The 26,916-nt window shown below is 36.4% G+C and overlaps 1 long non-coding RNA gene across 4 annotated transcripts in view; it reads right to left on the bottom strand.

The window, feature by feature from the left end:
* The window catches only part of LOC113593339 (uncharacterized), a 308,036-nt gene that overhangs the window by 40,351 nt on the left and 240,769 nt on the right, over positions 1-26,916 (bottom strand). For 3 of the 4 annotated variants that reach the window (XR_008299829.1, XR_008299827.1, XR_008299830.1), the window contains one exon: positions 21,912-22,006. The exons of the other annotated variant lie outside the window; for it this stretch is intronic. This is a non-coding gene — a long non-coding RNA (uncharacterized LOC113593339). The remainder of the gene's footprint in view (positions 1-21,911; positions 22,007-26,916) is intronic. 4 annotated transcript variants of the gene reach the window in all.

Raw genomic sequence — 26,916 nt, 5'->3', positions numbered from 1 at the left:
CACTGAAATGATTCATGGCTTCAGTAAACCAATTTTCTTTTAGTCAAGAAGTTTGAAAACTCCAAATGGGATAGAAGAATGACTATAAGAAAGAAAATTTTGTTTTCTAATTCTACTACTTACCCTCAACCCAAGCTTTTATTTCTTAGAAGCTATAGCTACTATTAGTTTCTGTTTTTGTAAAAGTGTACACAATAAATATTTCCTGATTTTTCTGCTTCAGATGAGATCATTTAATTACTTACTGAAAAAGATGAAGAACCTACCGTAACCACACAGCCTACTACCTTCCCTTTCCCTTCTACCTTATGAATTGTGTTAGATGTTTTCTCTTTTTTTGGGTGGTTGCATTATAATTTGAACTACTATACTTAACTCTTGATATTTCAGATATATACCATATTTATTGACTCTTTATTATGGAAATATGGAATTAATATTGTAAATGTTTGATAGAAAACTGTAGATTGAAACAATCTGTTAGTCCTAGAAATTTCCAATTTAATGGGTAGAGAAGATATTTCTCTCAATCTCTCTCTTGTCTGTATACCATGTATATCTTTGTCTACGTATCTTTATATAATAACCCTACAATATCCCTTAGAAATCAAGAAGATGCCAAACATAAAACTGTGGGAAGAGAGAAAGCAAATGTAATCATTTTATAAAGCCCTCAAAATAGAGAATGAGTACTGGGCATTCTATAAATCATGACCTAATTCCTTCTTTAAATAGATGACTTTATTACACACGTTCCCTGTTGGTTTCTTTGGGACAAGAGATCTTTATCTTTTCCTTCTTTTCTTTACCTTCATTTTGAGTACTGAATGATTTTGAACTGAAAACATTAATAATTGCTTCTACAGCCATTAAAGTTGGCAACTACATGTTCTTGAATTGACAAAGCACTTCCACACGTTTCTAATTAAATCATGACAGCCTGAAAGATAGGTGTGCCAGACATTATTATTGTTCAAATTTTAGATAGATAAGAACCAGAAATATTATGTTACTTGTCCAGAGTAATGTGGATGGCATGTGGTGGCCCAATAGTACTAATAATTGTAATGGTAATGAACATTATTTGTAGGCTTACTAAATTGCGAAGTTCCATTCTATTATTACAATGTTTGCAATTGCTAATATAATGCCTTGGGAAAATTCAACTTCTCCACGTTTCTTACCTATGAAATGGGAAGATCAGTAATGATCTACTTCATAGGCTATTCTGAAGGATAAGGTTGTCATGTAGGTAAAGTGCTTAGCACAATGCTTGGAATATGGATAGTTCTTAATAAATGTTAGCAATTATTATTGGCTGCATTTTACTACATCCACCACTTCCTAACTATGTAGGAACCTCGAATATGTTACTTAACCTCTGTGGGCTTCAAAGCCTCCTTGTTAATCAAATGGAATAACTGGTGCTTAGGGAGTCTAAAGATTTCACTGAAAATCACACAGCTAGGAAATGATATATTTAGGACTTGAACTCATCTCCTAGTACATGTATTTAACCATTAGATACCATCTAAAAGACGTCCCATGAAATTTGTTTATAGGATTCCTGTGTGGCCGTTAATGACAGTTAACTTAGAATGTAATTGATATTGCCATTTATTAGAAATTATGTTTCACAGTTATGACAAATCTGTGACAAATCTATACATATGACATAATTGAGAAGATTAATTTCAGTGAAGAGTAGAAGGTAAGTTCCAGTATAGATTCTTGGTGTTTCTCAATTTTCTTTGAGTGCTTTGTTTAAATAATCAAGCCAACAATCATCTCTTAGTTGCTCCCACAGTGGGTTATCTTTGAGTTCAAAATTCTGTTTGAGTTTTTGGAGGAACTATCTTTGTGTAAGATAGGTGATAGAAAAGTAGATTTGTTGTTGTTGTTTTTTAATGTTCATTTTTGAGAGAGAAAGACACAGACAAAGCATGAGCAGGGAAGGGGCAGAGAGAGGCGAAGACACAGAATCTGAAGCAGGCTCCAGGCTCCGAGCTGTCAGCCCAGAGCCGGATGCAGGGCTCGAACCCACAAGCTGTGAGATCCTGACCTGAGCTGAAGTCAGGCAGTTAACCAACTGAGCCCCTCAGGTGCCCCATGGTTTTGTTTTTGCTTTTAGAGTTCAGAAAATAAAACAATGTCATCCAGAATAAGGTATAAAGTATATAAGTGTCCTATATGAGCCACCCCTTTTATCTGGTATCTTTAGGTGATAAAATCTACATATACGACTTTTTTCAGATATGTCCATCTTATTCCTGTAAATAACAGTAACAAAAAATCTCTTAGTTAGATTACTTTTAAAATGGATTAAAAACCATCTAACTTCACCATTCTAAAATCACACCACATTACTTTGTTTTCATGACTTAGAGAAGATGCTAATTAAGGTATGAGCTTTGCTTTCTTTAATCTGTAAAATGAGGGGAAGTTTGTAACAATGATGTCTGTCCTACTTACTTCTCAGGGATCTTCTGAAGTGCTCTGCGATATTATAGTATAAGTATTATTATGATCCAGTCTCTTCAGTTTAAATATACAAACATAATCATCATAGCTAACCTTTTCATATTGCCTATAATGTGCTAGGCACTGTTCAAAGCATGTTACGTATATTAAATCATAGACCTATTACAATAATCTTATGAAGTAGATATGGCACTTATGCCCCATTTTGCATTTGAGAAAACTGAGACCTGAGGCACCAGAAGTCAAACCCAGGCCGTGTATCTCAGAGTTTGTGCAATTAATGACAATGCTATACTGCATTCTAGGAGACCCCAGGATTTTTGTGTCTAGTATTCCCCCCACCCCCAAACTCTAACTACATTAGACATCATTTAAATGCAATGAAAAGACCATAAGCTTTTGGAGTTTTTGATAATTCTCATACCCTTCCCATATCAATCTGTGATGAGTCACTTTTCTCTGTTGTCCACGTGCCTGCTTCTGTGAATCTTTCTTCCTGTCCCCATTTTTGTTGCTTCTAATAATTACTGAGGGGTCCAAGGGTCAGTTTAGGTGGATACTAGTCTCTATTTCTTACACAAAACACTTCTGACACCAAATGTGTGATTTTATTTTTTCCCCCACACTGGCCAGTTCTCCAACTCTTTAGGTACTAACTTGGTGTCTTACAAAAGCAGTTCTGACACTATTCAGGAGTCAGTGCAAACCCCACAGGTTACGGGCTCAGTCATGTAAGACTGCCTACTCTTCAGATACCAGTTGCAAGTCTGGGCCACTAGTATTTCTGACCAACTAGCTATAAATGAATTATAACAAAAGGTGATCCTATTATTCCTATCATTCAGGAAATCAACAAGGGTTTTAGGAGACATAAGCCAGGAATAGGGGATAAGACCAAATATGTATTTCTTATTATATATCACTATATCACATTAGACTGTTGGGTCTAAAATAATTGAAATGATCATGGAAGAAGCCTGAGGAATAATAATGAGTGAGTACTGGACTATTCTTACATAGACTTGGTGATATCCAGATTTATTTTGCTGTTTTTCTTTGACTTTGTTCTGTGTAGCCAGATTTTGTAGCTATGATGACCATAATGCCTGGATTTCAAGCAGTTGGTCTCATAGTTAGAAATAATATCAGCCCACATTTTTCAATTTTGGCTAAAAGCTTTTGTCCCTATACAAATGAGGGACTTCCAGAGTAGAGAAACATTCACATCAACAAGAAAATCAGGGCTCTAGATATCAAATCATATAGGTTTTTCTGTAGTTACTAGTAGTTTTCAGCTTAATAATAATAAGAACACAGTTCCAGAAAGAATACAGGAATTGGAGAAGAAGAGGCCCATTTGGTTGGGTTTGGCCAGCCCCGTTCTGACTGTGCCAGTGGCCCCCAGAGCCAGTTGCAGTCTGGTTTTAAATGAGTCAATCGGCAAAATTTCTTAGGCTTTCCTTTCAGGAGAGTCTACAGCCTAATGACTATCACATCCAGGAATGTTTTCCTGACTTTTAGCACAGACATCATTCTGGAAGACACTCATGGCTCTGGTAATGCTAACCCAGGATAGCAATAGTTCTTGGTTTTTATGGGTCCTCATACATCAGATGAAGTACTTGATAATTATGTAAATACCTTGAATGGATTCCAGACTGAAAGTCTACAAAAAGCAAACAGGTTAATCATACCCTAAAAGAAGGCACAGGACCCACTGTACTCTTTATTAGACAAACAGGCCGTCCCTGAGCAATATCTTATTCTGAAAGAAATGCCCGAGCAGGAGAAAAATCAGTGAAGCTTGCAGGGAAGTCCAAAAGTTTCTGTTTTCTCCAGATTCTAGATGTTCCTCTTTCACCCTCTCCAAACTTCCTTCCCAAATTCAGTCAACCACAGATATCCGAGTAACAAATGTTCACCTACACACAAGTATACTTTAAGCATATGTTCACTCATACACACTGTACTTTTGCACTCTGTTCTTAAATATTCCCATGAGTCCTGTGCTCAAGGCTTTTGTCTATGTTCAAAGCATTTGTTGCTCTATAATTTATTTATGATATTTTGCAAAGTGGGCTAAGAAAACTGTCCAGAAAGTGTCTTGAGTATTCTTGTGGATTTTTAGGTCCAGTAGGAGAGCCACTGGCTACAGCTCCTTTTGGATCTTTATTAAATATTTTTCTCCAGGAATACTCAAGGAGCCATAAGTCCTAAAGCCTGTTAAATTTGAATTATTCAAACACATAAGCAAATAAACAGACTTAAAATCTATGTAACACCAAGAAGAAGAAGAAACAAACAACAAATAACTGTTTCATCTTGAATAAAGATCTACGAAATGTATTGTTCTTAATTAGGTTATTAACTACTTCCTAAGATTTTTAATCTTTAGCTTTTCAGGGCCTGGTTGTAATGTTCAAGAGCTTTAAAATCCAGGTATATTTGTATGGTTCTGTGAGCATCTCTATCATATCTCCTGATTACTTAAGCTTGGAATCAAAGAAGTGTATCAAGATTATTCTCACATGCAGCATCTGTGTTCATGCTCTATTAGCGGGTTGTCAAGAAGGTTTAGAGATGATACAATGTAAAATATAGAGCACTTTTTCTCCTGTTCTTAGTTAAATTCTGGTGGGAGAATCCCTGGCATTATTTTGCCTTTCTTAGCAAGTGACAAGAATCTAAAAATGCCAGAATAAGATCCACACATACTTTTCTTTGAAGGTAAAGACACTAGCACCCATAGGTTACCTGCCTCTGAAATGGAAAAAAACCTCACAACTAAACAAAAGAATAATGTGGGTGGGGTTGGCAAAATGGACTGCAACTAACCAGGACACAGACTCCACGAATGCAGCTGAAACAGAAGAACCAACTTTCTGATGTCATTTTAGCTCAAGACCTCATTTTTGGAACTAAATAGAAAATTGTAAGGAGGCTCAATTAATATGCAAATCAGTACCATCATCAAAGAGAGATGGGAACCTCTTCAGTTTCTCATTACATACAACAGACCTATTGATTAATCTTAGTCTTATCAATAATAATGATAAAAATAGCAAACATTAAATATTTATTATGTGCTAGTCATTATAATAAATGCATTAAGTGCATTATCTCACATATTACTCACAAAAACTCTGTGAAGTAGGTACTATTTATCCCAACTTTATATTATTTATTTATTTCTAAAAATAAATTTTCATGAGGTATAATTTAGGTGCAATAAATTTAGTGAGTTTTGAGAGCTCTATATTCTTGTGAAACCACACCATAATCCTGATACTGAACAATTCTGTCACTTGTAAAAATGTCTGTGTCCCTTTGCTGTTCATTCTTCCTTCTTCCCTTAGTCCAAGACAACCACTGCTTTGCTTTCTGTTACTAGAGATTGGTTTCCATTTTCTAGAATTTTATATAAATTTTATATAAACGGAATCATACTGTATGAGTCTGGCTTCTTTCAGTCAACATAATGATTTTGCGATTTATACATACAGTTGTGTGTAACAGGAGTTAATTAGTCAATCAATTAGTTATTGATGTGTACAAATGTTGTGTTTTGTTTATCCATTCACTTGTCGATGGCCATTTTTTCCCCCCACTGTTTGACTTTTGATCAGTTTTTATTGGGCCATCTGTCTTCTTACATAGAGTTATAGGTGTTCCTTATATGTTCTGGATATAAATCCTTTATCATGCAAATGTATTGTAAATATTTTCTTTCAGTCTCTGCCTTGAATTTTGGTTTAACAGTGATTTTCGGAGAGCAAAAATGTTTAATTTTGATGAAGTATAATTTATCAATTTTTTATCAATTATTTGTGCGGGGTATTTAACATATCTTTGCATACTTTCAAGTTACAAAGACTTTTCTCTTTGGCTTCTTCTAGAAGTTTGATACTTTTTAGTTTGACATTGAAGTCCATGATTCATTTATGGTTAATTTTTGGTAGGGTGTGATGTCTATTTTTTCCCACATAGATACCCAGTTGTTCCAGTACCAGTTTGTTGAAAAGAGTTTCTTTGTTGTTGAATTGCCCTGGTACCCTTGTCAAAATCAATTGATCATGAGTGTATTTCTGAGTCCTCTTCTGTTCCACTGATTTATAGGTCTACTCATTCACCAATACCACTGTGTCTTGATTATTGTAGTTTTATAGAAAGCACTGAAATCTGGTAAAATGAGTCTTCCAATGGAGTTGGAGTTATCCTTTGAGTTATCCTTTTTAAAAAAAATGACCAGCTACTTTAGATTCTTTGTATTTCCATACAAATTTTAAAAACAACTTGACCATTTCTACAAAGAGCCTCCTGGGATTTCTGATCAGGATGGCATAGAATCTGTAGATCGGACTAAGGGAGAACTGATATCTTAACAATATCGAGTCTTTTAATCCATGAATTCATGTAATTTTAAATTTATTTAGGTTTTAATTTCTCCCAGAAATATTTTATACTTTTTAGTGTAGAGGTCTTGGGTTATATTTATTAAACCACCATTTGTTAACTTTTTTACAATTTTTTATAATATTTATTCTTAAATATTTTTTTGATGTTGTAAATAGAAATATTTTAATCTTATATCTTAATTGTCTGCTGATATAATTGATTTTTGTATATTAACCTTATATCTTATGGCTTTGAAAAATTCACTTGCTAGTTCTATTAGTTGTTTTGCTGATTCCTTTGGATTTTTTATGGATAGCAATAAAAATCAGAAACTTACTACATGCTGGTTATTTACTTAAAATTTCAACTTTTCTCCAAAATCCCTAAAGCCTTCAAGTAGTTGTCTTCTGTATTTTTTTCCAGTACCTATAGGTATTATCTATATAGAAAGTATAATTCTTTATTATTATTATTGTTATTTTATAATGAGGAAATTGAGACCATGAGAAATTAGTTGACTTGCCCAGTGTCACCCACAGCAAGTGGGAGCCATATTTTAATTCTAGGTCTTTCTTAATTTAAAGCTTTTACTATACATGCATCTATAGAATTTACCACAGTGCCAAATGAGTGCCCACTAAATATTAACTGATAAATTCAAAATGATGTTTTCCTATATACTGTTGAATTACTTGAATTTTGATATTTCAGTGAGAATGAGAAAGTACTATTTGATTGAATGTCATTTGTTTTTGTTCTGTTTGTTTCGTTTGTTGTTCATTTTGTCCTTCACCTGGTAGGAACATGGTCAAGAGATAGTAATTGGGTCTTTGCCCCACTTGTCGATATTCAGTGCCATTTGCTGAAATAGAGAAAAACATTTCATTTTACTAAGGGAAGAGAGAAAGATAATTTATCACTTAACCTTAAAACTCAAAAAATGGATTTTTTCCAGGAAACAATTTTCACAGATGTATTTGACATGAAGATGAAATATAGGATTCCAAATAAGTGTTCAGGTATTTTTTACTTTTTCAGGCTTAGGATATGACAAAAGCATAAGTAACATACACGTCTTTTCAATACCAGTATTCTTTTGAGCCTAGGTGGGTAATGGGGACAGGTATACCTTTGCTTCTTTTTCTAGGAGAGTGAATGTATTAAAAACATTGGAAATCCATTTAGTTCTTAGCTTTAATCATTAAATGAGCTTGATTAGACTTAATTACACTTGTCAGAAGCTTCTTTAGGTTATTGGTCTTTTCAAAGGGCTAGCTTTAGATTCCTGATTTTTGCTACTAATTTAAGACTATTTTGGTTATGTCTACACTTACGTTTTCTTTTTCATTAATTTTTGATTTGATCTTTATTAAATCTCTTTTTTGGCACTTTCTTTGGGTTTACTTGGTTGTTCCTTCTGTAGCTTTAAAAACATTTTTTTTTACATTTATTTTGCTTATTTTTGAGAGACAGAGAGAGACAGAGCACAGCAGGGGATGGACAGAGAGAGAAGGAGACACAGAATCTGAAGCAGGCTCCAGGCTCTGAGCTGTCAGCACAGAGCCCGACTTGGGGCTCAAACCCACAAACCGCGAGATCATGACCTCAGCCGAAATCAGACGCTCAACTGACTGAGCCACCCAGGCGTCCCCCTTCTCTAGCTTTTTGAAATAAAAGCTTAATTTATTTTCATTCTCTATTGTTACCTCGCATATGTACTTAAGCCTACAGATTTTCTTCTGAGTTCTTTTTTGTCCATCTCCTACCATTTTTGATATATAGTGTTCTTATTTATGTTCATTTCTAAATAGATGCTAATTGCAGTTTTGATTTACATTTTAGTCTGGATTTCCTTGAAAGTGGTGCCTGAGACAAAATAGTTTGGGAATGTGACTGTAGGTATCAGGTGTGTGGGGCAGTGGGAATGAATAGGGAAGAAAGAAATGTCAAGATCAGGTTGCATCATCAAGACAGGCAAAAGGCTCAATCTCATGGGAACTTTGGAGGGGTATTTTGAAATACGTCTTAGAATTGCCCACCTGGAGATAAAATGGGGATATGCTCACCTATTAGCTCCCAATCTTCAATAGTCCAAGGGTAGTTCTATGGGTCTTAAGTCCCTTGCACTTCAAGAACGAACATACCCAAGTATAGAAGAGGTCCCCATGTGTGTCCTGTGCCAAAATATAGAGAAGTCCCGGGGCAGGAAGAGAAATGAATAGTTCATGACCCAAGGTCAGGGTGCTCCCAAGTGCTTATACATAACTATACTCAAAGCTTCTGTGACACAGATTACCACAGGTACGGCTGCAGTAAGAGAGGGTGCAGAGAGACTATGAAAGTACATAAGCTAATACAATTTCCTTTTTAACTAAAGAGCTTATTAGGGGCGTATTCTTTAAAAAATGTTCATAGATTTAGGTTATACTCTACTTTGCTGTTAGTTTTACATTCTGCCCATCTGTTTTTTAGGGCAAATTCCATACGTTCTGTGGATTGCATCTCTTCTAAAAACCTAACCACTCTTGACATGGAAGAGATGATTTTTTGAGGAGAAAGTCTTACTTACCAGAAGGAAATATAGAGTCAAGTTTACTTACTCTAATACCTAATAGCTAATAATATCCATAAAATTTCTCAAAATCCTCCCTATCTTACCTACTAAATGAATATTTATAGTACATTGTGACCACAGACCATTTCTCTGTGTACTATAGAGAAATGTACAGAGGGCAATGGGAGGAGAGGAGAGTAAAAAAAAAGGAAACTAGACTGGGTTGTTTAGGAAGGAGTGAAAGATGATATGACTTTTGAATGTGGCCTTTATGAGTAGGTAAAATTTTCCTGGCATAAGGTATAGTATGTGCAGAGGCACAGATATTTGAATGAATTCTTCACAGAGAGTGTGTGGTGCCTACTTCAGTAAGAAACCAGCTTATCTTGTCTGTTCGTTCTGGGCCCCAGAATTTTTCCCATAATTTCCATGTGAGGTCTACTTGGTCTAATCATCTACCTAAAACAGTTACTAAAATGACTTTATTATACGTAATTTATGAATGCAACAGATTAATTAAAAGTAATTAAAATATTGTGGAATGAGAAATATATGAAGTTTATTGTATAATCCAACTATATATAGTACATGTATGTATATAATACATGTGACATATATACACATATAGTACATATGAAGCTAGTATTAATTTTTAGTTTATTTTGCTAGAGAATTGGCAAAAGCTTAACCTAGGTATGATCAAGGAAAATGTCTCTCCTCTGCTCTAATTTTTTATACAGTTGGTTTTAAACACTGTTTTTTGGCTATTTTGAAGGTTCCAGGTTGGTGCTCTCTGAAATGACTGCTTATTTATATTGATGTCCTTTATAGAAGTTCTAGAACTTGAGATCACATAAATTTGATTTTGCTAAGAACAGTTTTATCAGCTATATTTCCAGGGTGTTACTAGCCCCCAACATAATTTATAAATATCTGCCTCAAGTTTCTTATTACCCAGAAAAGAGCTTCCCTCTTTATGTCATAGTTCTATAGCTCTGTATGTCTGTCCATTCAATTAGAGCTCTCTACTATTTCCATTCTTACTGTAGCAAGTCAGAGGAAAGGGGATTGATAACTATTTTTGCTTTTTCGAAAGTCAGAAAACTTCCAAACACAGCCCAAGTTAAGCCAGGATAGATAGGATGGGACATATTCAAGAGATATTTAAAACACACATTGACCTGGACCTAAGGAACAGATTAGATTTGGAAGATGAGAGACACAGAGGAGACATATATTCTGGGGAAAATAACTCCAAGATTAAAAACATGAAGTTATTTTCTATTATTTGACAAAAGTTGATTTACCTGCAGAGGCTGTTTAATCATTTAAGTTACCAAATAAATTACTTCAGTTTTACACTTTCAAATGGCGAAAAAATCTCAGTGGTATGCATGACAAAGTACTAAATTTCAGAAACAGGATTCAGCAAATCAAAGGGTTTTGTATGCGCCTTATTACTGTATTTCTTTATTTTACAGGGGCTGAGGAGAGGTTATATGGAGAAAAATAGACTCAGAGCTAGCTCAAAGGTAGGAAACATTACAAGGAGACCACATCTCTGGCAGGACTGTAGTATGTGCTGAGAGAGATTATCCAGAACAGTCAACTCTGTTTAGTGAAAAAACAAAAACAGAAACAAAAACACAACCAATTCCTTCTCATGCTTTAAAAATACTTAAAAGTGATTAATGAAAACTAGGTTTTCCAAAATCAGAAAAGATTTTTCTATTTGTCATGAATAAAAAAGAGTTGAGAAAACATCATTTGTTCCTTGGATCTTTTAGTGAAGGGCCACTGGGAAGTTATGAATTAATATAGCTTTCACTATTAAAGTTTAATTTGACTTCATGACAACGTTAGTGTCCACCATTGTTTTCATCCCCTATCCTTCTTTTTTTCTCTCTTTCCCTGCATCATTTTCTCTTCGCCACAAATGTCCATAGGGACAAATTGGTCTAGGTTTGCTAATAAATGCTTCACAGACAGAAAAAATTGGGGTAAATTGTCCACAAAATATCTCCTGATCATCATGAAGATTCTTTTACTTATCCTAATATGGTGATGACATTTCCTTGGAAAAAGGATTCATATACCATGAAATATTTTGTGTGTATGGGATCAGAGCCTGAGCCTGGTGGGGAGGACATGTATGCACGGTGCACGGATGAGCTTCACACCATGGTTGAGGCTGACCACAAGTGGGAGGATGTCTATATGAGGTGGCAGCTCAGAGCAGGTCGTGAAGCCCAAAAGGGGTGAGAACTCCCATGACAGGGAGGAGACCACAGTGGTGATGAGCAACTGGTTAATTATGGGGCAATTGATCAAACGAATATGTATGTTAAGGTTAACACAAACCAAGTTTCTTGCTGCCAGAGGAGGTAGTTACAAATACAAAATGGGAAGAAACTAGAATGGCGTTCGATTGGAATAGGTGTGAAAAAAAACATTTAATGCATGGGATTCAGTATGTAGACAGATATGGAAATAAACATCACTGTAAGTGAATGCACATTCATGCACGCATGCACGTATTCCCTAGATTTGTCCACAAAGTGGATTTGGGAGCAGCAAGTCCCTAATGGACAGTGGGCACATCTAATGTCCAGACCTTGATTTCTAAATACCATTTATTTAAAGGAATGACATGAAAGGTAGAAATCATTAATTTCAGGTCTTGAATGGGGTGGGGGGGAATAACAGATGATGTTGGACATGGATGTTATGCCATAAACTAAGGACATGCTCAAAGAATGACGGGCATATCAGAGGATGGAGAATGCAGCTAAAAGAGGTTGACATTCACTAAATTTGGGATAAATTGAACATCAACACAGATAATAATTAGAATGCATACATAAATAAATGAATACATTGAAAATATGATGAGAAATGTGATTTTCACATAGCTTAAAAGAAGTTCCTCACAATATTAATTACTAATTTCAAAGGAAAAAGGAGTTACAGCCTCATTTTTGTGATATCCTGCCAAAGATGCATAATCTAATGTAATCATGATGAGAAATCTTCAAAAATTTCCAGTGAAGGGACTTTTGGTAAAATAACTGGCCCATAATCTTCAAAGCCGTGAAGATCATGAAGCCCAAAGTGAGACTGAGGAATGGTTCCAGACTGAAAGACATTGAAATAAGTAAATATGATGTGTGATTTTTTAAATATCTAAGATATTGAGACAATTGGAAAAACATGAATAGGTTATGAGGATGAGATGGCAGTGGTATATCCATGTAATTTCCCAAGTTTGGTGGTTATATTGTGATTATCTAGCGGAAAAATGTCTTTCCTAGTGGGCACTATCCACTGGAGTATCTTACTCTTCGATGGCTCCGGAAAAGTTCTTAGTGATTATTTGCAGCTTTTATGTAAGCTTGAGAATATTTCAAGATAAACATCCTGAAAAAAAAGTAACTTGAATGACAATATAGTTCATGGTTCATGACTGGGTATGCCCACCTATTTTAGGAGAAAATACAACAGCATTCTGAAGTTTACTTTTCTTTTCCCTTGAGCTTTGACTCAGCTTTTCAAATGTCATTTTATCCGATAAAACAAAGTCCTTAGGAAGCTTTTTTCCTCATAAACATATTAGCAGTTAATATTGCCCAGATCAAAGTATTATCAACTAGCTAAAATACTTCCAATATCTTACTCTCAGGTTTTTCCTGTTACATTACAAAGGAAAGCTTTCTCGCAGGCCCTCTGTTCCATGTAATTTTAAGAAGTCCTTCCATGTCAAGCTTCACCTAATCCTTTGAGGCAATTTTTATATCTCAGAATTGTGAACTGCAGCTAATTACTGCCAGTCATCTATCTGGTGCTGAGCCTGAGCAACAACTTGTTAACACCTATGCACCTTGGCCTGTTTGTTTCTCCCTGATATTTTAATTCACAGCAGTGATAAATTCTGAAATAAAACATAATTTTGAACATCTCCCATGAGTGAAAGTTCCAAGAAAGGAGAGCACTGAAAACTGCAAAGACAAGTGTACTTAAATCAGTTTAGTTTCCTGGAAAGATGGTAACTTGAAGGGATTTTGGTAAGTTTTTCTCATTATACTTTCTGCACAGATCTATCGAAGTATGAAATGGCTCACCTTTTTTAGAGCGTACTATAGAAAATGCTGCTTCACTATATGTAGATAGACTTAGTTTATTTTATTTGTGTGTGTCAACTGTTTTTGTAACTTTGGTCAACATGGTACAGAATTATTGTTCTGAAAATTAACAAAGAATTTCAAAAAATATTTGCTGGAGTAAGCATACCCATATACTCCAATTTGTGATGAATCACGTGTGGAACAAGTCCTACTGATTAGCAGAATAATTAGCAACATACATGTATATCTGGCTTACCTGAAAATATTTAGACTCTTAGTTTTATCTTGTAAAATGTTAAACCATTTCCTTATTTATTACATCATATTTACTGAATACTGATTATGTGCAAGAACTGTCTTGTATGACCAGACAGTATGTATTTCTAATACTTATTGGGGATATTTTATCTGGCTTATAGGCAAAAAAAATGCATGTTCATTTCACTTGTTCATTAAAAAGATAATTAAAATATAAATTAGTTGGGTGAAAAAACAAAATCTATGAAATTTTCATTATTCTCATAGACAAAGATCAATAATAATTAATGATTGATTGAAAATTGTGAAGTGATAGTTGGGCATTAACTGTGTCTGTTTTTCTTATTATATCCTAAAAGCTAGAGAAGTTAGAGGCTTTGGAAAGCAGTGGGGTCTTACTCATCCTCCTTAGTTGTTTCAGTGATGAGGGAGATAAGAGAATATTGATCCAGAAGAGGAGGGCTGTTTTTTTGACTAGAATGGGAATTTATATTTGTATATATTTTGTTATATCTTCCCCACTGTCTTCCATGTTTTGATAAGAACATTTATATTTCTTTTTTCTAATTCCTTTCCCACATCCCACATCATTAGTTTTAAAATACTAATCATGGTTGCATTAGCACAGGGTTCTTGGAGATTTTGAGACTGTTGATTTAGTAGAGTCTATTCTCTCCACATCAGGGAAGACAAAAGGTCTAGAAATGTAGATAAAGGAAAGAAAGACTAGGCTACTGTGGAAATCATAGGTACCATTTCTATGCCTCTATTGGACTTTGGTAGTCTAATAGCAAATGAAAAATCTGTCCTTATATCAAAACTGAGTACTGACAGTTGCCCAAGTTTTCAATATAATCCAAATTGCTGTTAACATTCTCATAGATGAAGTGAAGATTCATAAACTCTTTCATTTACTCCACACTGCCAGGCACTTTGCAGGGGAATGAAGATATAATTTTGCCCCAAATTAGCCAGGATTCCTGCCCTCATGGAGTTTATAGTCTCATAGTGGACACAAAGAGTAAATAAGTGAAAGCCAAGCAATCATTACATTGTGATCATGTTTTGAAAAATGACAGAAATAAAGGGGAAATATAGAGGTGGCTATTACCCAGAAGAAATAAGCAGAGAAAATAACTTTTCTAGATGGGCTGTGAGGGAATGGTATTGGGTGTAGTGAATGTTTCTTCAAGCATATGAATATATAGGGTCTCCAGACAGATAGGACCAGGTTCACTCTAAGGGAACAGGGGTTATAAATAAGAGAGCGAGAATGTGGCAGTGAGGATAGGCTTTGTCCTCCTTGTTTTTTGAAGGAAGAGTATAAGAGTTTTTTTTAATGTTTATTTACTTTTGAGAGAGAGAGCGCGCAAACAGGGAACAGGTGGGTACAGAAGATCTGAAGTGGGCCTTGTACTGACGGTAGAGAGCCTGATGTAAGGCTCAAACTCACAAACCATGAGATCTTGACCTGAGCGCAAGTCAGACGCTTAACTAACTGAGCCACTCACGTGCCCTGGAGTACAAGAGTTTCTGAAGTTCATACTCTATCCCAACATTTAAAAATGGACAAATAGCTTCTGTTAAAAAAACTGTCCTATAATTCCCTATGACGTTTGAATATGTTCCAACTTCCTTACCATGGCTTTCCAGGCTCTGAATCAGGCCCCCAACTATTTCTTTGATCTATCTCCTCTCGTGTCTGTCTCTTCCTCACTATACTTTGGAAACATTAGGCACTGTATACTTCTCTAAAGATGCCAAGCTCTTTCCTGCTGCAGGCTCTTTGCACACACTGTGTCTCCAGTCTGAAACCTCTGCCCCCTTTTCTGCACATGGCTGTCTTCTTATCATCTTTACATTTATTTTAAATAAACTATTTACATATTTATTTTAAATAAAATATTTTAAATATTTACATATTTATTTTAAATAAAATATTACATATTTATTTTAAATATCATGTGTTCTGGGAAGCCTTTCCAAATTGTGTTTTGCAAAGCAGGACCTTCCTGCCTCTCACAGCTTCATTTCTATTGTAGCTTTTGTGTTTTTATTCCATAATACTTTATAATTTGAAATTATTTTCTTTATTTTTTTCTGTTTCCTATTTGTTTTTTCTTCATTCGTCTACTCCAGTAGAGGTTGGGAAGTCAGGGTCCTTCCAGTTCGCCAGGCAGTGTTTGCCACATACACCACAATTAAACAACAGGATTAAGCGGTAAATGAATGAAAGGAGCCAAAGAATTCTTTGATCAGGGTTGCTGTTCCCATAACTAAAGCACACTGTGCTATCATGCTGGTAAACTCTTTGACATAAAGTAAATCTCATGTACATAAACGCCTAGATGACCCAAGTGAAATGCATCGATTATTTTCTAGTAGAAAGAACTTCACAAGTCACATTTTGACAAGTTTCAGATAACTCATCAATATTTTCACCTGAGTGAGTTTATCAATATGATGCATTTGTTAGATTTGGTTTAAAAAAAAATCCCAAAGATTTGTTCATTGCTCTGGGGTCTTTCTATTTGCTTGGAAGAAGTGAATTTGATATTAGGAAAATCAATTATTGCAATTATTGGTGAGAGAAAGACGTATTCGGAGGGGCAGAAGTAGGCATGCTACCTGCAGGGGATTTTGGATACCTGAAATCCACAAGATGGGAGGGTGATCATAGTCAAACATCATTTATCCTCAACATCTCAGTATTTCCACAGTGAAATCCACCTAATACAGATTGTTTATGCCATATTAGCTTTTTCCTCTCTGTGCATTGTCACTGAAAATGTTTCAGGTTACATTTTTCCCTTACAAATACATGGCATCCTTTATTAGATTCTCGCATAAGGTTAGCTCCCATAAAGGATTCTGCTGTTAATTTTGCCTTCTCTTTGAACTGCATCTGAAATAAAGCTCTTTGAAATATATTGATATTCTTGCTGGTTGGATTCTGAAGGAAATATAGAAAATGTCTCTGTGTTGGGAGGGAATTTTTTTTTTTAATTTTATTTTCAGTACAAGGAGAGCCAGATATTCAAAAATTATATTTTTGCTTCCAGACTTGGACTTGATAGTTAATTACTAAAAATAATTACCTTTTATTATACATTAGTCACTCTATACAAGAATTCTATTCTATTTCCTTGTAATATAATCATCATTCTGTTTTCTATGTTCTTCTATTAACAATTTTTTAAATGCCATGCAATTCATGACTAATATATTTTAAATGTGGCCTCTTAAGACAACAATGCCAACATCATGTAAGACTTATTTATTTATGCCAATAGAAACTAAAAAGTAGGGTTATTTGGATGGGTGGAAGGAAAATTGTTGATAGGTTTATAACCTTCCTGAGGTTAATTGTCATGATTTCTGCTTTGAGTTTTCTCCAAATAAGAGATGCCTCTGGCAGAATTAAACAGTTGTATCACAGACTTCTTTGAATTCATGCTTTTAATATTTTCCTTATACTTAAATTATTACACCAAGCATGTATATATATGAATGAATGTGCATTCCCACATGGTGCTTTTTAAATTTTAGTATGGTGTGGTAGCTCTTTGTAAAATTGCAGACATTCAGTCCCCAACTTCAGAGTCAGATGGAGTAGTTGGAGGGTCAGGCTTCTAAAAATATGTACCCTGGGTGATGCTGAGGCCAGTGACTCATAGTCCATTTTGAGAAACCCTGCCATAGGTGTTACTTTTGGAAGCAAAAAAAAAAAAAAAAGGAATCCTGACTTTTTGATGCTACTACATGGGGTCCCCTGGGAATTGGACCCAGGAAGTTAGAAAACTGCTTTCAGAGAACTCTGTGCTCCCAAGTTTGACTTTGTTCCAGATACTCTCCCTCCCCAGAACTTGTCTCTGGGATTAATGCAAGACTGCAGCTTTCTATATACTGTCAAGACAATAGCTGCCAACTGGCTTTTGGGGAACTAATTGAAGAGCCTGACTTAGGGGCTTCAAAAAGATAGTTATATCCTTCCATATCTAATATAAAAGAGTTTATTTGTCCAGATGTCATGAAAAACTATGCATGCCGAAATTAAAATAGCCTCCAGAGATACTCTGTGAGAATCAGAATTGTGAGTAGATTCATCAAGGCAGAAACGTTTGCTTTCTTTGTCTCTGTGTCCGGTGCCCCAGTGTTGCAGGAGCACTTAACGCCTGCTGACTCTGCCTAGAGATTTATCTAGCCCTTTCCTAACTGGACATTCCATTTGTTCTAAAGTTCTACCTATTCATTCAACAAGTGTAAAAGGTCTGTGGCATCAGCGTCACAGACCGCAACAGAGCAGGGGAAAGCCAGAATGTGTGGCCTGGAGAAGTGCTGGTCAATTCAGCGGGGGTGAAGTTTGGGATGGGAGCTGGATGAAGCCAGTTGGGGCCTCAAGCTCCTATTGAACACTTTTATCTGAGAGTAAAACAGTGAAAGTGAAGAATAGGAATGCCTATTTTCTCTAATTCCTTTTTCTTTTCGTTTGAGAAACTTGAGTTTAATTTTTCAATATTAGAAAGCAATTGTGGGGGGGGTGCCTGGCCTGCTCAGTCAATACAGCATGAGACTCTTTTTTTTTTTTTTAAGTTGATTTATTTATTTTCAGAGAGAGAGAAAGCGAGTGCATGAGCAGGGTAGGGGCAAAGAGAGAGGGAGAGAGAGAACCCTAAGCAGACTGTGCACTGCCAGCACAGAGCCTGACATGGGGCTCGAACTCACAAACCATGAGATCATGACCTGAGCCAAAACCAAGAGTCTGACATTTAACCAACGGAGCCACCCAGGCACCCCAAGTGGGGGACTCTTGATCTTGGGGTTGTGAGTTCAAGCCTCACATTGGGTGTGGAGGCTGCTTAAAAATAAAGTACTAAAAAAAAAAAAAAAAAAAAAAAAAAGAAGAAAGCAAGCAACTGGGAGGCAAAAAGTAAAGACTAGAAGAATAAAAGGACCCCACAAAGTAATGTTTTCCTGACCTGTTGCAACCGTATCTGACAGCCTTCTGGAAAAAAGAGAAACCATAGCTCACTTCTCTTTTTGGATTCGGTTCAGCATTTGTCTTATGTTTAAACTCTAAGAGGTACATTTTTGCCCTTTAAGTGCAAAAGTATATGTATTCACTATTCCTACAGGATTTTTGAAGGTAAGCAAAGTGTTAAATGAGGTTTGAAACTATAAAGGAACATAGGCTTTTCAGTTGTCATTTAAAACCTACTCCATTGAAGTACAGACTCTTCTTTTCTACATTCACTACAACATAAAGGGCAGAGATGAACTATTTCAGTTGTCTGGCAATATTGGCAGGGAAGTTGGAGTTTTAAAGAAAAGGAAGTAATAGACTTTCAGCTGAATTTTTACTGCTAGAGGATGGCCCAGAAGAGTGTTTCGTCTCTTTTTAGCACAGAGAGCTAGGATTTAATTGCATTATAAATCATTTCATCAACATATCCTTGAAATAACAGGCATCCACACCCTTTGTTCTCTTCTTACCATAATATGTCAGAGAGTCAGTTAAAATTAAGGGGGAAAAAAGGATTTTGAGACGAAGAGGCAACCAGCAAGTTAATTAATATTCCTAGAGAAATAGAAAGAGACAATCATAAATAGGACCAGAGCTTTCTCTCTTTTGTCCTTTTCTCATAGGGAGGAACTTGTTACAGAAATGAGATTGGGTCTTTTGTGGGATCTTCAACAGGCTCTAAAAGGATAAATAGAGCGAAGGGTACTAATGCCTCACTACCTCAAACTAAATCCAGTGTATTAGAGGAAAAATGGAAGAAAATCTTTTGGATGGACAGGAATTTGGAGTTGGGCTCTGGACCAAACACTTGGCTTAGAAGGGAGAAATTGAGGCCTGTGCTTTCTCATTCAACTCAAGAGCAATCTGCAACAAGTGTACAACTCCCATTCCCCTCCTTCCTGACCCCTAAAAGGAAGTCTCTTTGGAGGAGTGTGTTCACTTATGTTGTTATCACAGCAGAAATAGATCTAGTTCTTCCTGCAGGCCTTTTACCCCTATCATGAAAGATGCTCCACGAGTACTGTCTTTTTAATATACAAAGTCTCATCTCCGTTCTTTGTGGATCTTCATTGTTTAGGTGGAAAAATATTGTGGTTAAAGCTCAGGTTGTTCAGCAAGAAAATTCAGTGGTCAGAGATCTTTGCAGATCATGCCACCTAGCAGCTGTGCACCCTACTTCTGTTAATGGCATCCTGGATTACTGTACCCTTGGCTCCAAGGCTTTAACCTTGCTTAGATGCCCATGATTCCTTCAGGGGCAGGCTTTGACTGAATCACAATGAAAAGATTTCATGAGACTTTTCCTAGGACTGCTAGGCCAGAGACAGTAGTGATTTCCTGCCGGTCTTGGGTAAGCCTGGCTACGAGGCCAGATCTGTTGGAGACATTCTGACAAAACAACAGGAGAGCATGTTTGAGGATGGAGCCAACACAGAGGCATCAGAATAAGGATGAAGACAGGGAAACTGTAGGCTGATGACATGGTGTGAGTTGCTTGTTACATTCCCTCTGGGCAGTTAGCCCCTGTCCAGCTATTGGACGTTTTAGTTATAGAAACTCATACATTCCCTTTTTCCTTAAACTGTTTGTGTCTGGGTTTTCTGTCATTTGCCAAAGAATAAAGCCTAGCCAATACAAATGAGTTCTAATCCCAGCTCAGTCACTTTCTACTAGGTCACTTTGGACAAGTAACCCTTCTTCTCTCAGTATTACTCCTACTACTTGAAAAAAAAAACTGCACTAAAATCACCCACCTGATAGTTTTTTTCTGAAGATTAAGTGAGGATATGCTTGTCATGTGCCTGATTATAGTAAATGCTCAATAAAGATTAAATATCGCTACCATGCAGAAAATAAAGTGTACCACAACCCTAATATCCAGGATAAAAAAATATCTCCAAAGAACTTTAAAATTCAAGTGTCCTCCTTTTGCCACTGTTACACAATTTCTTATAATGTTGAAGTGTCATTCTAGTTCGAATTTCATTCTTTCTCCCTCCTTATGTTTGACGGAAAGAGTTAAATTCCTTAGGCCCAATAACTGCTATTTCCTAACTTCCTAGCACACCCAATATGTGATGCTGACTTACCTGAAGTTTGTGATAACAGAGAAATGTGCTAATAGAGAGGATCTGGAGAAACAAGAGATTTTTCAAAATGATAGTATTAGAGGTTGACCAGTAAGAAAATGATGATAGCAAATATCCAAGGTCACTGATCAGAGTACATCCAGAAAAGGTAAATTTCAACCTTGGTTGTTCTCAACAGATGACCTAAACTAATGAAAGCAAATCAAGTGGTAGAGGTGTTCTCTACTCAGAGTTCTCTCTTCCACCATCTTGTATTTAACTATTCTTTCTCAGCTCTTACTTTTAGGCAGATGACTCCCAGGTGTACTTCTCTAGGCTTGACCAATTTCTCAGCCCAGCATGTCACACCTTCAGTCTCTTCCAAGTCTCTGCTGGCTCTTTTCCACCACTCTGTTGGAATCCCAGTGGCTCAGCCTCTTGACCCAAAATATAATCTTAGCTTGTACTTTTAAACAATTGCCAGTCTTGTAGAGTCTATCCCTTGTATCTGTTGCTTTCTTTCAATTCTCTATGTCAATGTCCTGGATTAGGTCCTCATTGCTTCTTGCCATAGATTTCTAACTACTTTCCTTATATCCTACCATGAGCTGTAGAATTTATTGCCTTCTGTCCTTCCTTTTTCTCTTTTCCCTTTCTTTTCTCTTTTAATGTTACTACTTCCACAATTATTGTTCTTAAAGAACAATTCTGATGACATTATCTCCCTTCCCAGGAGCCACATTACCTTTGGAAGTAGCCCCCAAATCTTGGATCACATGGACCAAATAAAATAAAAATATATTAGGGATCCCAAAATAGTGTTGCCAGTTCTCATCTTGCCAAGTAAGAGCATTAGAACCTCCTACCAAACTGCCATCTAGTCTTATCATCATTTCATAAAGGCAATTGCATTTGATTCCAAATGTAGGAAAGATACAATCCAACAATAAAGGAAAGACCTTTGAACAGAATGTATTTTGTTTCATTAAAAAAAAAAAAAACCAACTTACACATTGTCTTTATTTTCTTCATTTCTCCCCAGTCTGGTGAAAACTTAGACTTAAACCACCACTGGCCCATGACCGGTTTTTAGGAATCACTGGCCCTACAGGGTAAAGTAAGAATTCTGAGCATAGCATTTAAGACCCAATCCATCTGGCCTATAGGAGGCTTTAGCTTGTGTAGGCAAAATGTAATTCTTTATTATTTCACAAATGCATTTTGAAAATTCCCTCTTCCCTGCCTTGCCCATTCTCTTTTGTCTAAATCGAAAGCTTCTTAATTTACTCCCCACTCCTTCCCCCTCAGTTCTCCAGGCATCCTTTTAAAGAACTAGCTCACATGCTGTTTTTCTCCCCATAGTGGTAATTCTCCTATTCATAATTAATCTCCCCTTTTGTTCTGTGCTCCATCACACTTGGACCTTTTTTACCTTTCAGAATCGACTTGCCATGTGTCACAGTGTTACTACTTATGCACAATTTCTCTATTAGTAGGAACTATGTCTTATATCCATTAATGTGCTGCATAGTAAGAATCTGTGGAATCTGGGTAGAGTTTGGGAATCTTATTTTTATAGGAAATGTAGTTTTTAGGAGATAGAAAAATAGTATTATTCATAGTTTCAATGGTCTAGTGATGGAAAACATTCCTCTGCCAAAGGAGCAAGATACTATAGGACTGAGGAATCCCAAAGAGCCAACAGAAAGGGGTGGGGAGAGGGAGAGTGACCCATCCAAAGGAAGGGCAAGTTTAGAATCCTGTGGTTATTTCTGTCTGGTTGGCAGTGGATAATATGAGCTGATGGTTGGTGAGAAAGTCCTAGCAGGAAGGCAGGTGGCCAGGTTTACCTAAACTGACTTGCAGGCTGACATTCCTATGCAGTCCTGCTCACTGATTAGGAGAAATGCCAAGGTAAGTGTAGGAGGCCGACAGGAAGACAAACAAGAATCAAGCCATGTGCAATGGAATTAAAACAGAACAAAGCACAACACCCTTTTCTGGCAATGCATTTGATTCCAACATATTTATTCCAAAGAGAAAAGTGCTTTGTCAGTCTGACTAGGAAAGAATTACCAGGCTAGAAGTGTGTGAATGATATTCCTCTAAATATGATATTTCTTGACTTTGATCTGGTTCACAGGTAACACCGTAGTGACATACAGAAGTAGGGTGAAAGAAAAAAAAATGTGTGTATCCAAAAGGAAATAAATTCAGAGTCAAACCAATTTTCCCTGTGACACATACACACGAAACACTAGGTTTCCAAGTGCCATTGAATTGGAAGTCTGGTAGATTAATAAGAAGGTCTATCTATCTATCTATCTATCACCTACCTTTCATCTATCTATTTAATTACATGCTTGGTAAATGATTTGCACTTTCAGCCAACTTGCTATCCCTCACCCTGAAATTCTATGAGATCAGGAAGCTGCCACTATATTCATCTGGACAAAATGTTTCTTGTGGAATACTCTTAATTTGGCACCTGCTAATAGATATTGTGGCTGCTAATAGATATTCTAGATTTGTTGCATAGATGCTTACAGGTGTATCTGCCTGACTGGCCTGCTACTGCATGAAGTAGAAAGAATACATTTAAGAAAATCCATAGCATTTATCTTGATTCACCATTGTGGGAACAGAAGGCTGTGTAACAGTAATGTTTACAGGCTATGGTTTCAAATACTGTGGTATGCTTCATTGTGCTGGTGAAAAATATCGACCGTGAACATAATGAGTTGAGTAGGATCTGAACCATGTCAGACAATTGAGATTCTAACAGAGCACATGTTTTTTACAGAGGCTGCAAAGCTTTGTGTCTAGATATCTTCCTTTTTATGAATCAACAAACTGTACATAATGCACATGTTTACTCTTAGACTTGTTTTTCCACATAAATCATGCAATGATTAGGCGTAATTAAAAAAGAAATACAAACTACATTTCTAGAAAATGCCACTACTGATGATTTTTTACTCTGTTATTTGGAATTTGTATGCTAATCTCTAAGTGTATAAATATACGTCTACCTAGATTACAGCATGTGATTAGATTTATGCATTTTTTTTTTTTTTTTTTCTATCATACTAAGTGAACGTAGGACATAGCCCAGGCAGAGTGAAGGTATCCACTAGGGGCTGATGAATTTATCCAGTCTGATCAAAGTTGTCTTCCCAAAGACACAGGCAGGGCTTCATTGTTTTGCTTAAATTTTTGCTTTAGTTCTTTGATACAATCCCCTCTCAGGGGCCACCTATCATTCAACCAGTTAGCTAAGTCTGATGCGAACAATGAAGAATTTCACTTCTTTAATCTTCTGTCCGTAGGAAGTCTACAGTGCGTGTGATATTGCAGGTTTTTTAAAGGGGAAATTTTAGAGTTGAGAGGTTCCTATTTGTTAGCATTTTAATGAACTTGGAATAATTTTCTTTTGGAAATACACTAAGTTACCTTTTATTAAAGACTGAATGTTTGTGTCCTCCCCTGCCAAGTCATATGTTGAAGCTTTAACCTCCATTGTGACTGTATTTGGAGATGGGACCTCTAAGAAAGTAATTACAGTTAAATGAGGTCATCAGGGTGGGGTTCTTATCTGAGAGGTTTAGATAAAATTAGTGTCTTTATAAGAAGAGACATTGGAGCTCTCTTTCTTTCTTCTCTCTCTCTCTCTCTCTCTCCTCTCTCTCTCTCTCTCTCTCTCTCTCTCTCTGTAAATGCAGAATGAAGAGGTCATATGAGCACAGAGCAAAATGGCAACCACCTATAGACCAAGAGAAAAGGCTTCAGAAGAAAACCTACCTTGCTGGCACTCTGATCTTGGATTTCGCAGCCTCCAAGACTGTGAGAAATAAATTTATGTTGTTTAAGCTACTCAGTCTATGATATTTTGTTATGATACCCCAGGCGGACTAACATCCCTGTAAACTTGTACGAAATGTGAGAAAACACGAACGTTAGGGACAAGGGTGGCTGTGGCACATTATCAGTGTGGCAATTAAGATCTCAGAAACTAGAGTCAGTCAGAACAGCTTTCCTGTTATCCTTGTTTGGTCACCTCACAAGACTTTAGTTTCCTCATTTGTATAATTGGAACAGTAATGGATTCTACTTAATGAGATAAATACAAAGATCATAGGAGTAAAAGAATCACAGCAGGCCTTAAGTGCTCAGTTAATATTAGTTATTATTACTATTATTATGACATGAAAATAGGCAAAACATTGTGTCAACTTCATGTACTGAAAATGAACAGATGTGTTTATTATCTTTTATAAACTAAAATCACAAACAGTATACTCATAAAAGATTTGGTACAATTCTGATTTAATAGTGCAAATTAAACCGAGTTTTTCTTTTTATTTTGGAAGTGTATTGGTGGTAGAACTATTTTATTTTTCTGAAAATTTTTAATGGTATACTAAAATGATTTTTTTTCAGGGTAGGTCAGATAGTGTGTTAAATACCTAATAACCTATTCCTTATTCTGAAGAATAATTACCTGTTTTATAGCCAGATATTCACAATCTCATTGAAAACAGCTTCTCAAAAGTGACACTGAAGTCACACAGCAAGTCTGTAAACACTGAGGCCTGTGGTGAATACGTGTGTTACAGTCAAAGCCATTGGAACACTGATGTCACATTAAAGAAAAATGGGACAGAACTAGAAGAAAGGGCTCCTCCAGTCAGTCCAGCCCTGCTGGAAAAGAGAAGCCTGCAAAGGTTCAGAGTGTGGTACATAAACTAAATAGTGGCCAATCTCGAATTTTGAAGGAATGAGCCTAACAAAACTCCGGATGTCTGTCTACTTGGAAATTCAGTTTTTTACTTCACAACTTGGCAAAATTCTATTTACTGTTAATAGAATTAAGAAGTGCAAAGGCAGTAAAAGAGAAAGAACAGAAAGTGCATCTTTTCCAGGTTTGTGGAAGATTTGTGGTTAATGGTTAATCGAACCCCACAAAAAAGGTTTCTGATGTGGGGCAGTGGCAGGAGTCTTGCTTGAAATTGTGGCAATATTTCCACAAAAGTTTGTTACAGAATGCCCTTTCCTAAGAAACAAATGAATTAAGGAAGAGCCAGGCAAATAATCCACTGGCCTTTAGAATATTTAGAAGGGGAAATACTGCAGTGAATGGGGTTCCTTAAGTGAGGGTCTGGGCACAGCCCTAAGACTAATGAATTACTTAGTCTCTTTCACTCTGGAGACACTACTTTGATTAGCGTCTGGGGCTGTGGTGAAGGGACTCACAGTTTATGGCTTTGTCTTTTCCAGAGCTTTATAAGAGGTAAGACACATTGGTCAGTATTTCTCACCAACTGAGTATATCTCCTCCAATGATCACAACTACAATTGACACCAAGCAATTTAGAGGAGGAACTAATTTAACCTTCAAGCATTTCAAGGTGCTTTTTAAACTGCTTAATGTAGATCTCGATATCACAATGATTGACCAAGTATTATCAGTGTCACCATAGGAACCAGAAGTGTATTACATAGTCCCAAAAGGACCTGACACATTTTTCAAAAGACAGACCCCACTGATACCACCTGCTGTTAAGAGGTTTCAGTTCTTTGGTGTCTCATCTCCAGCAGTCCTTGATCTTCATATTTTAAGATTTGTTTCACCAGTGAGAGGAAGAAAGACCCTTTTCTATTATTCAGTAGTTTCATTGTTTATCTCAGCCTTACAAATGACAGTTGAGGTGACTGCCGATTCCATTTGGTTTCTGGTATGGCTGTAGTTCATGACCCTTCTAACAGGCTAGCTAGAATGCTGCCTGTGAGCCCAGGATGCTTCGTGTAGATCAGGCACTGAAGGGCAGATTAGAATTGAAAGCCAGAGTCCTATTGTAAACACAGATGCTCCCTTTATGATGAACTCTGGGCAGTTGGGACCTGCACAACATTTTTCTTAAACCTTGAGAGCAGAATCTCCAGGATAGAAAGCAAAGGGCCTATGTTTCCTGCAGGCCATGATTTAGGATTCCAAAATGTATATTTGTTTTCCCC

This window comes from Acinonyx jubatus, chromosome A1 (genome assembly GCF_027475565.1).
Source record: "Acinonyx jubatus isolate Ajub_Pintada_27869175 chromosome A1, VMU_Ajub_asm_v1.0, whole genome shotgun sequence".
Lineage (NCBI taxonomy): Eukaryota > Metazoa > Chordata > Mammalia > Carnivora > Felidae > Acinonyx > Acinonyx jubatus.
Note: the sequence above shows the minus strand (reverse complement) of the source record. Positions and strands in the feature narration are given on the sequence as shown.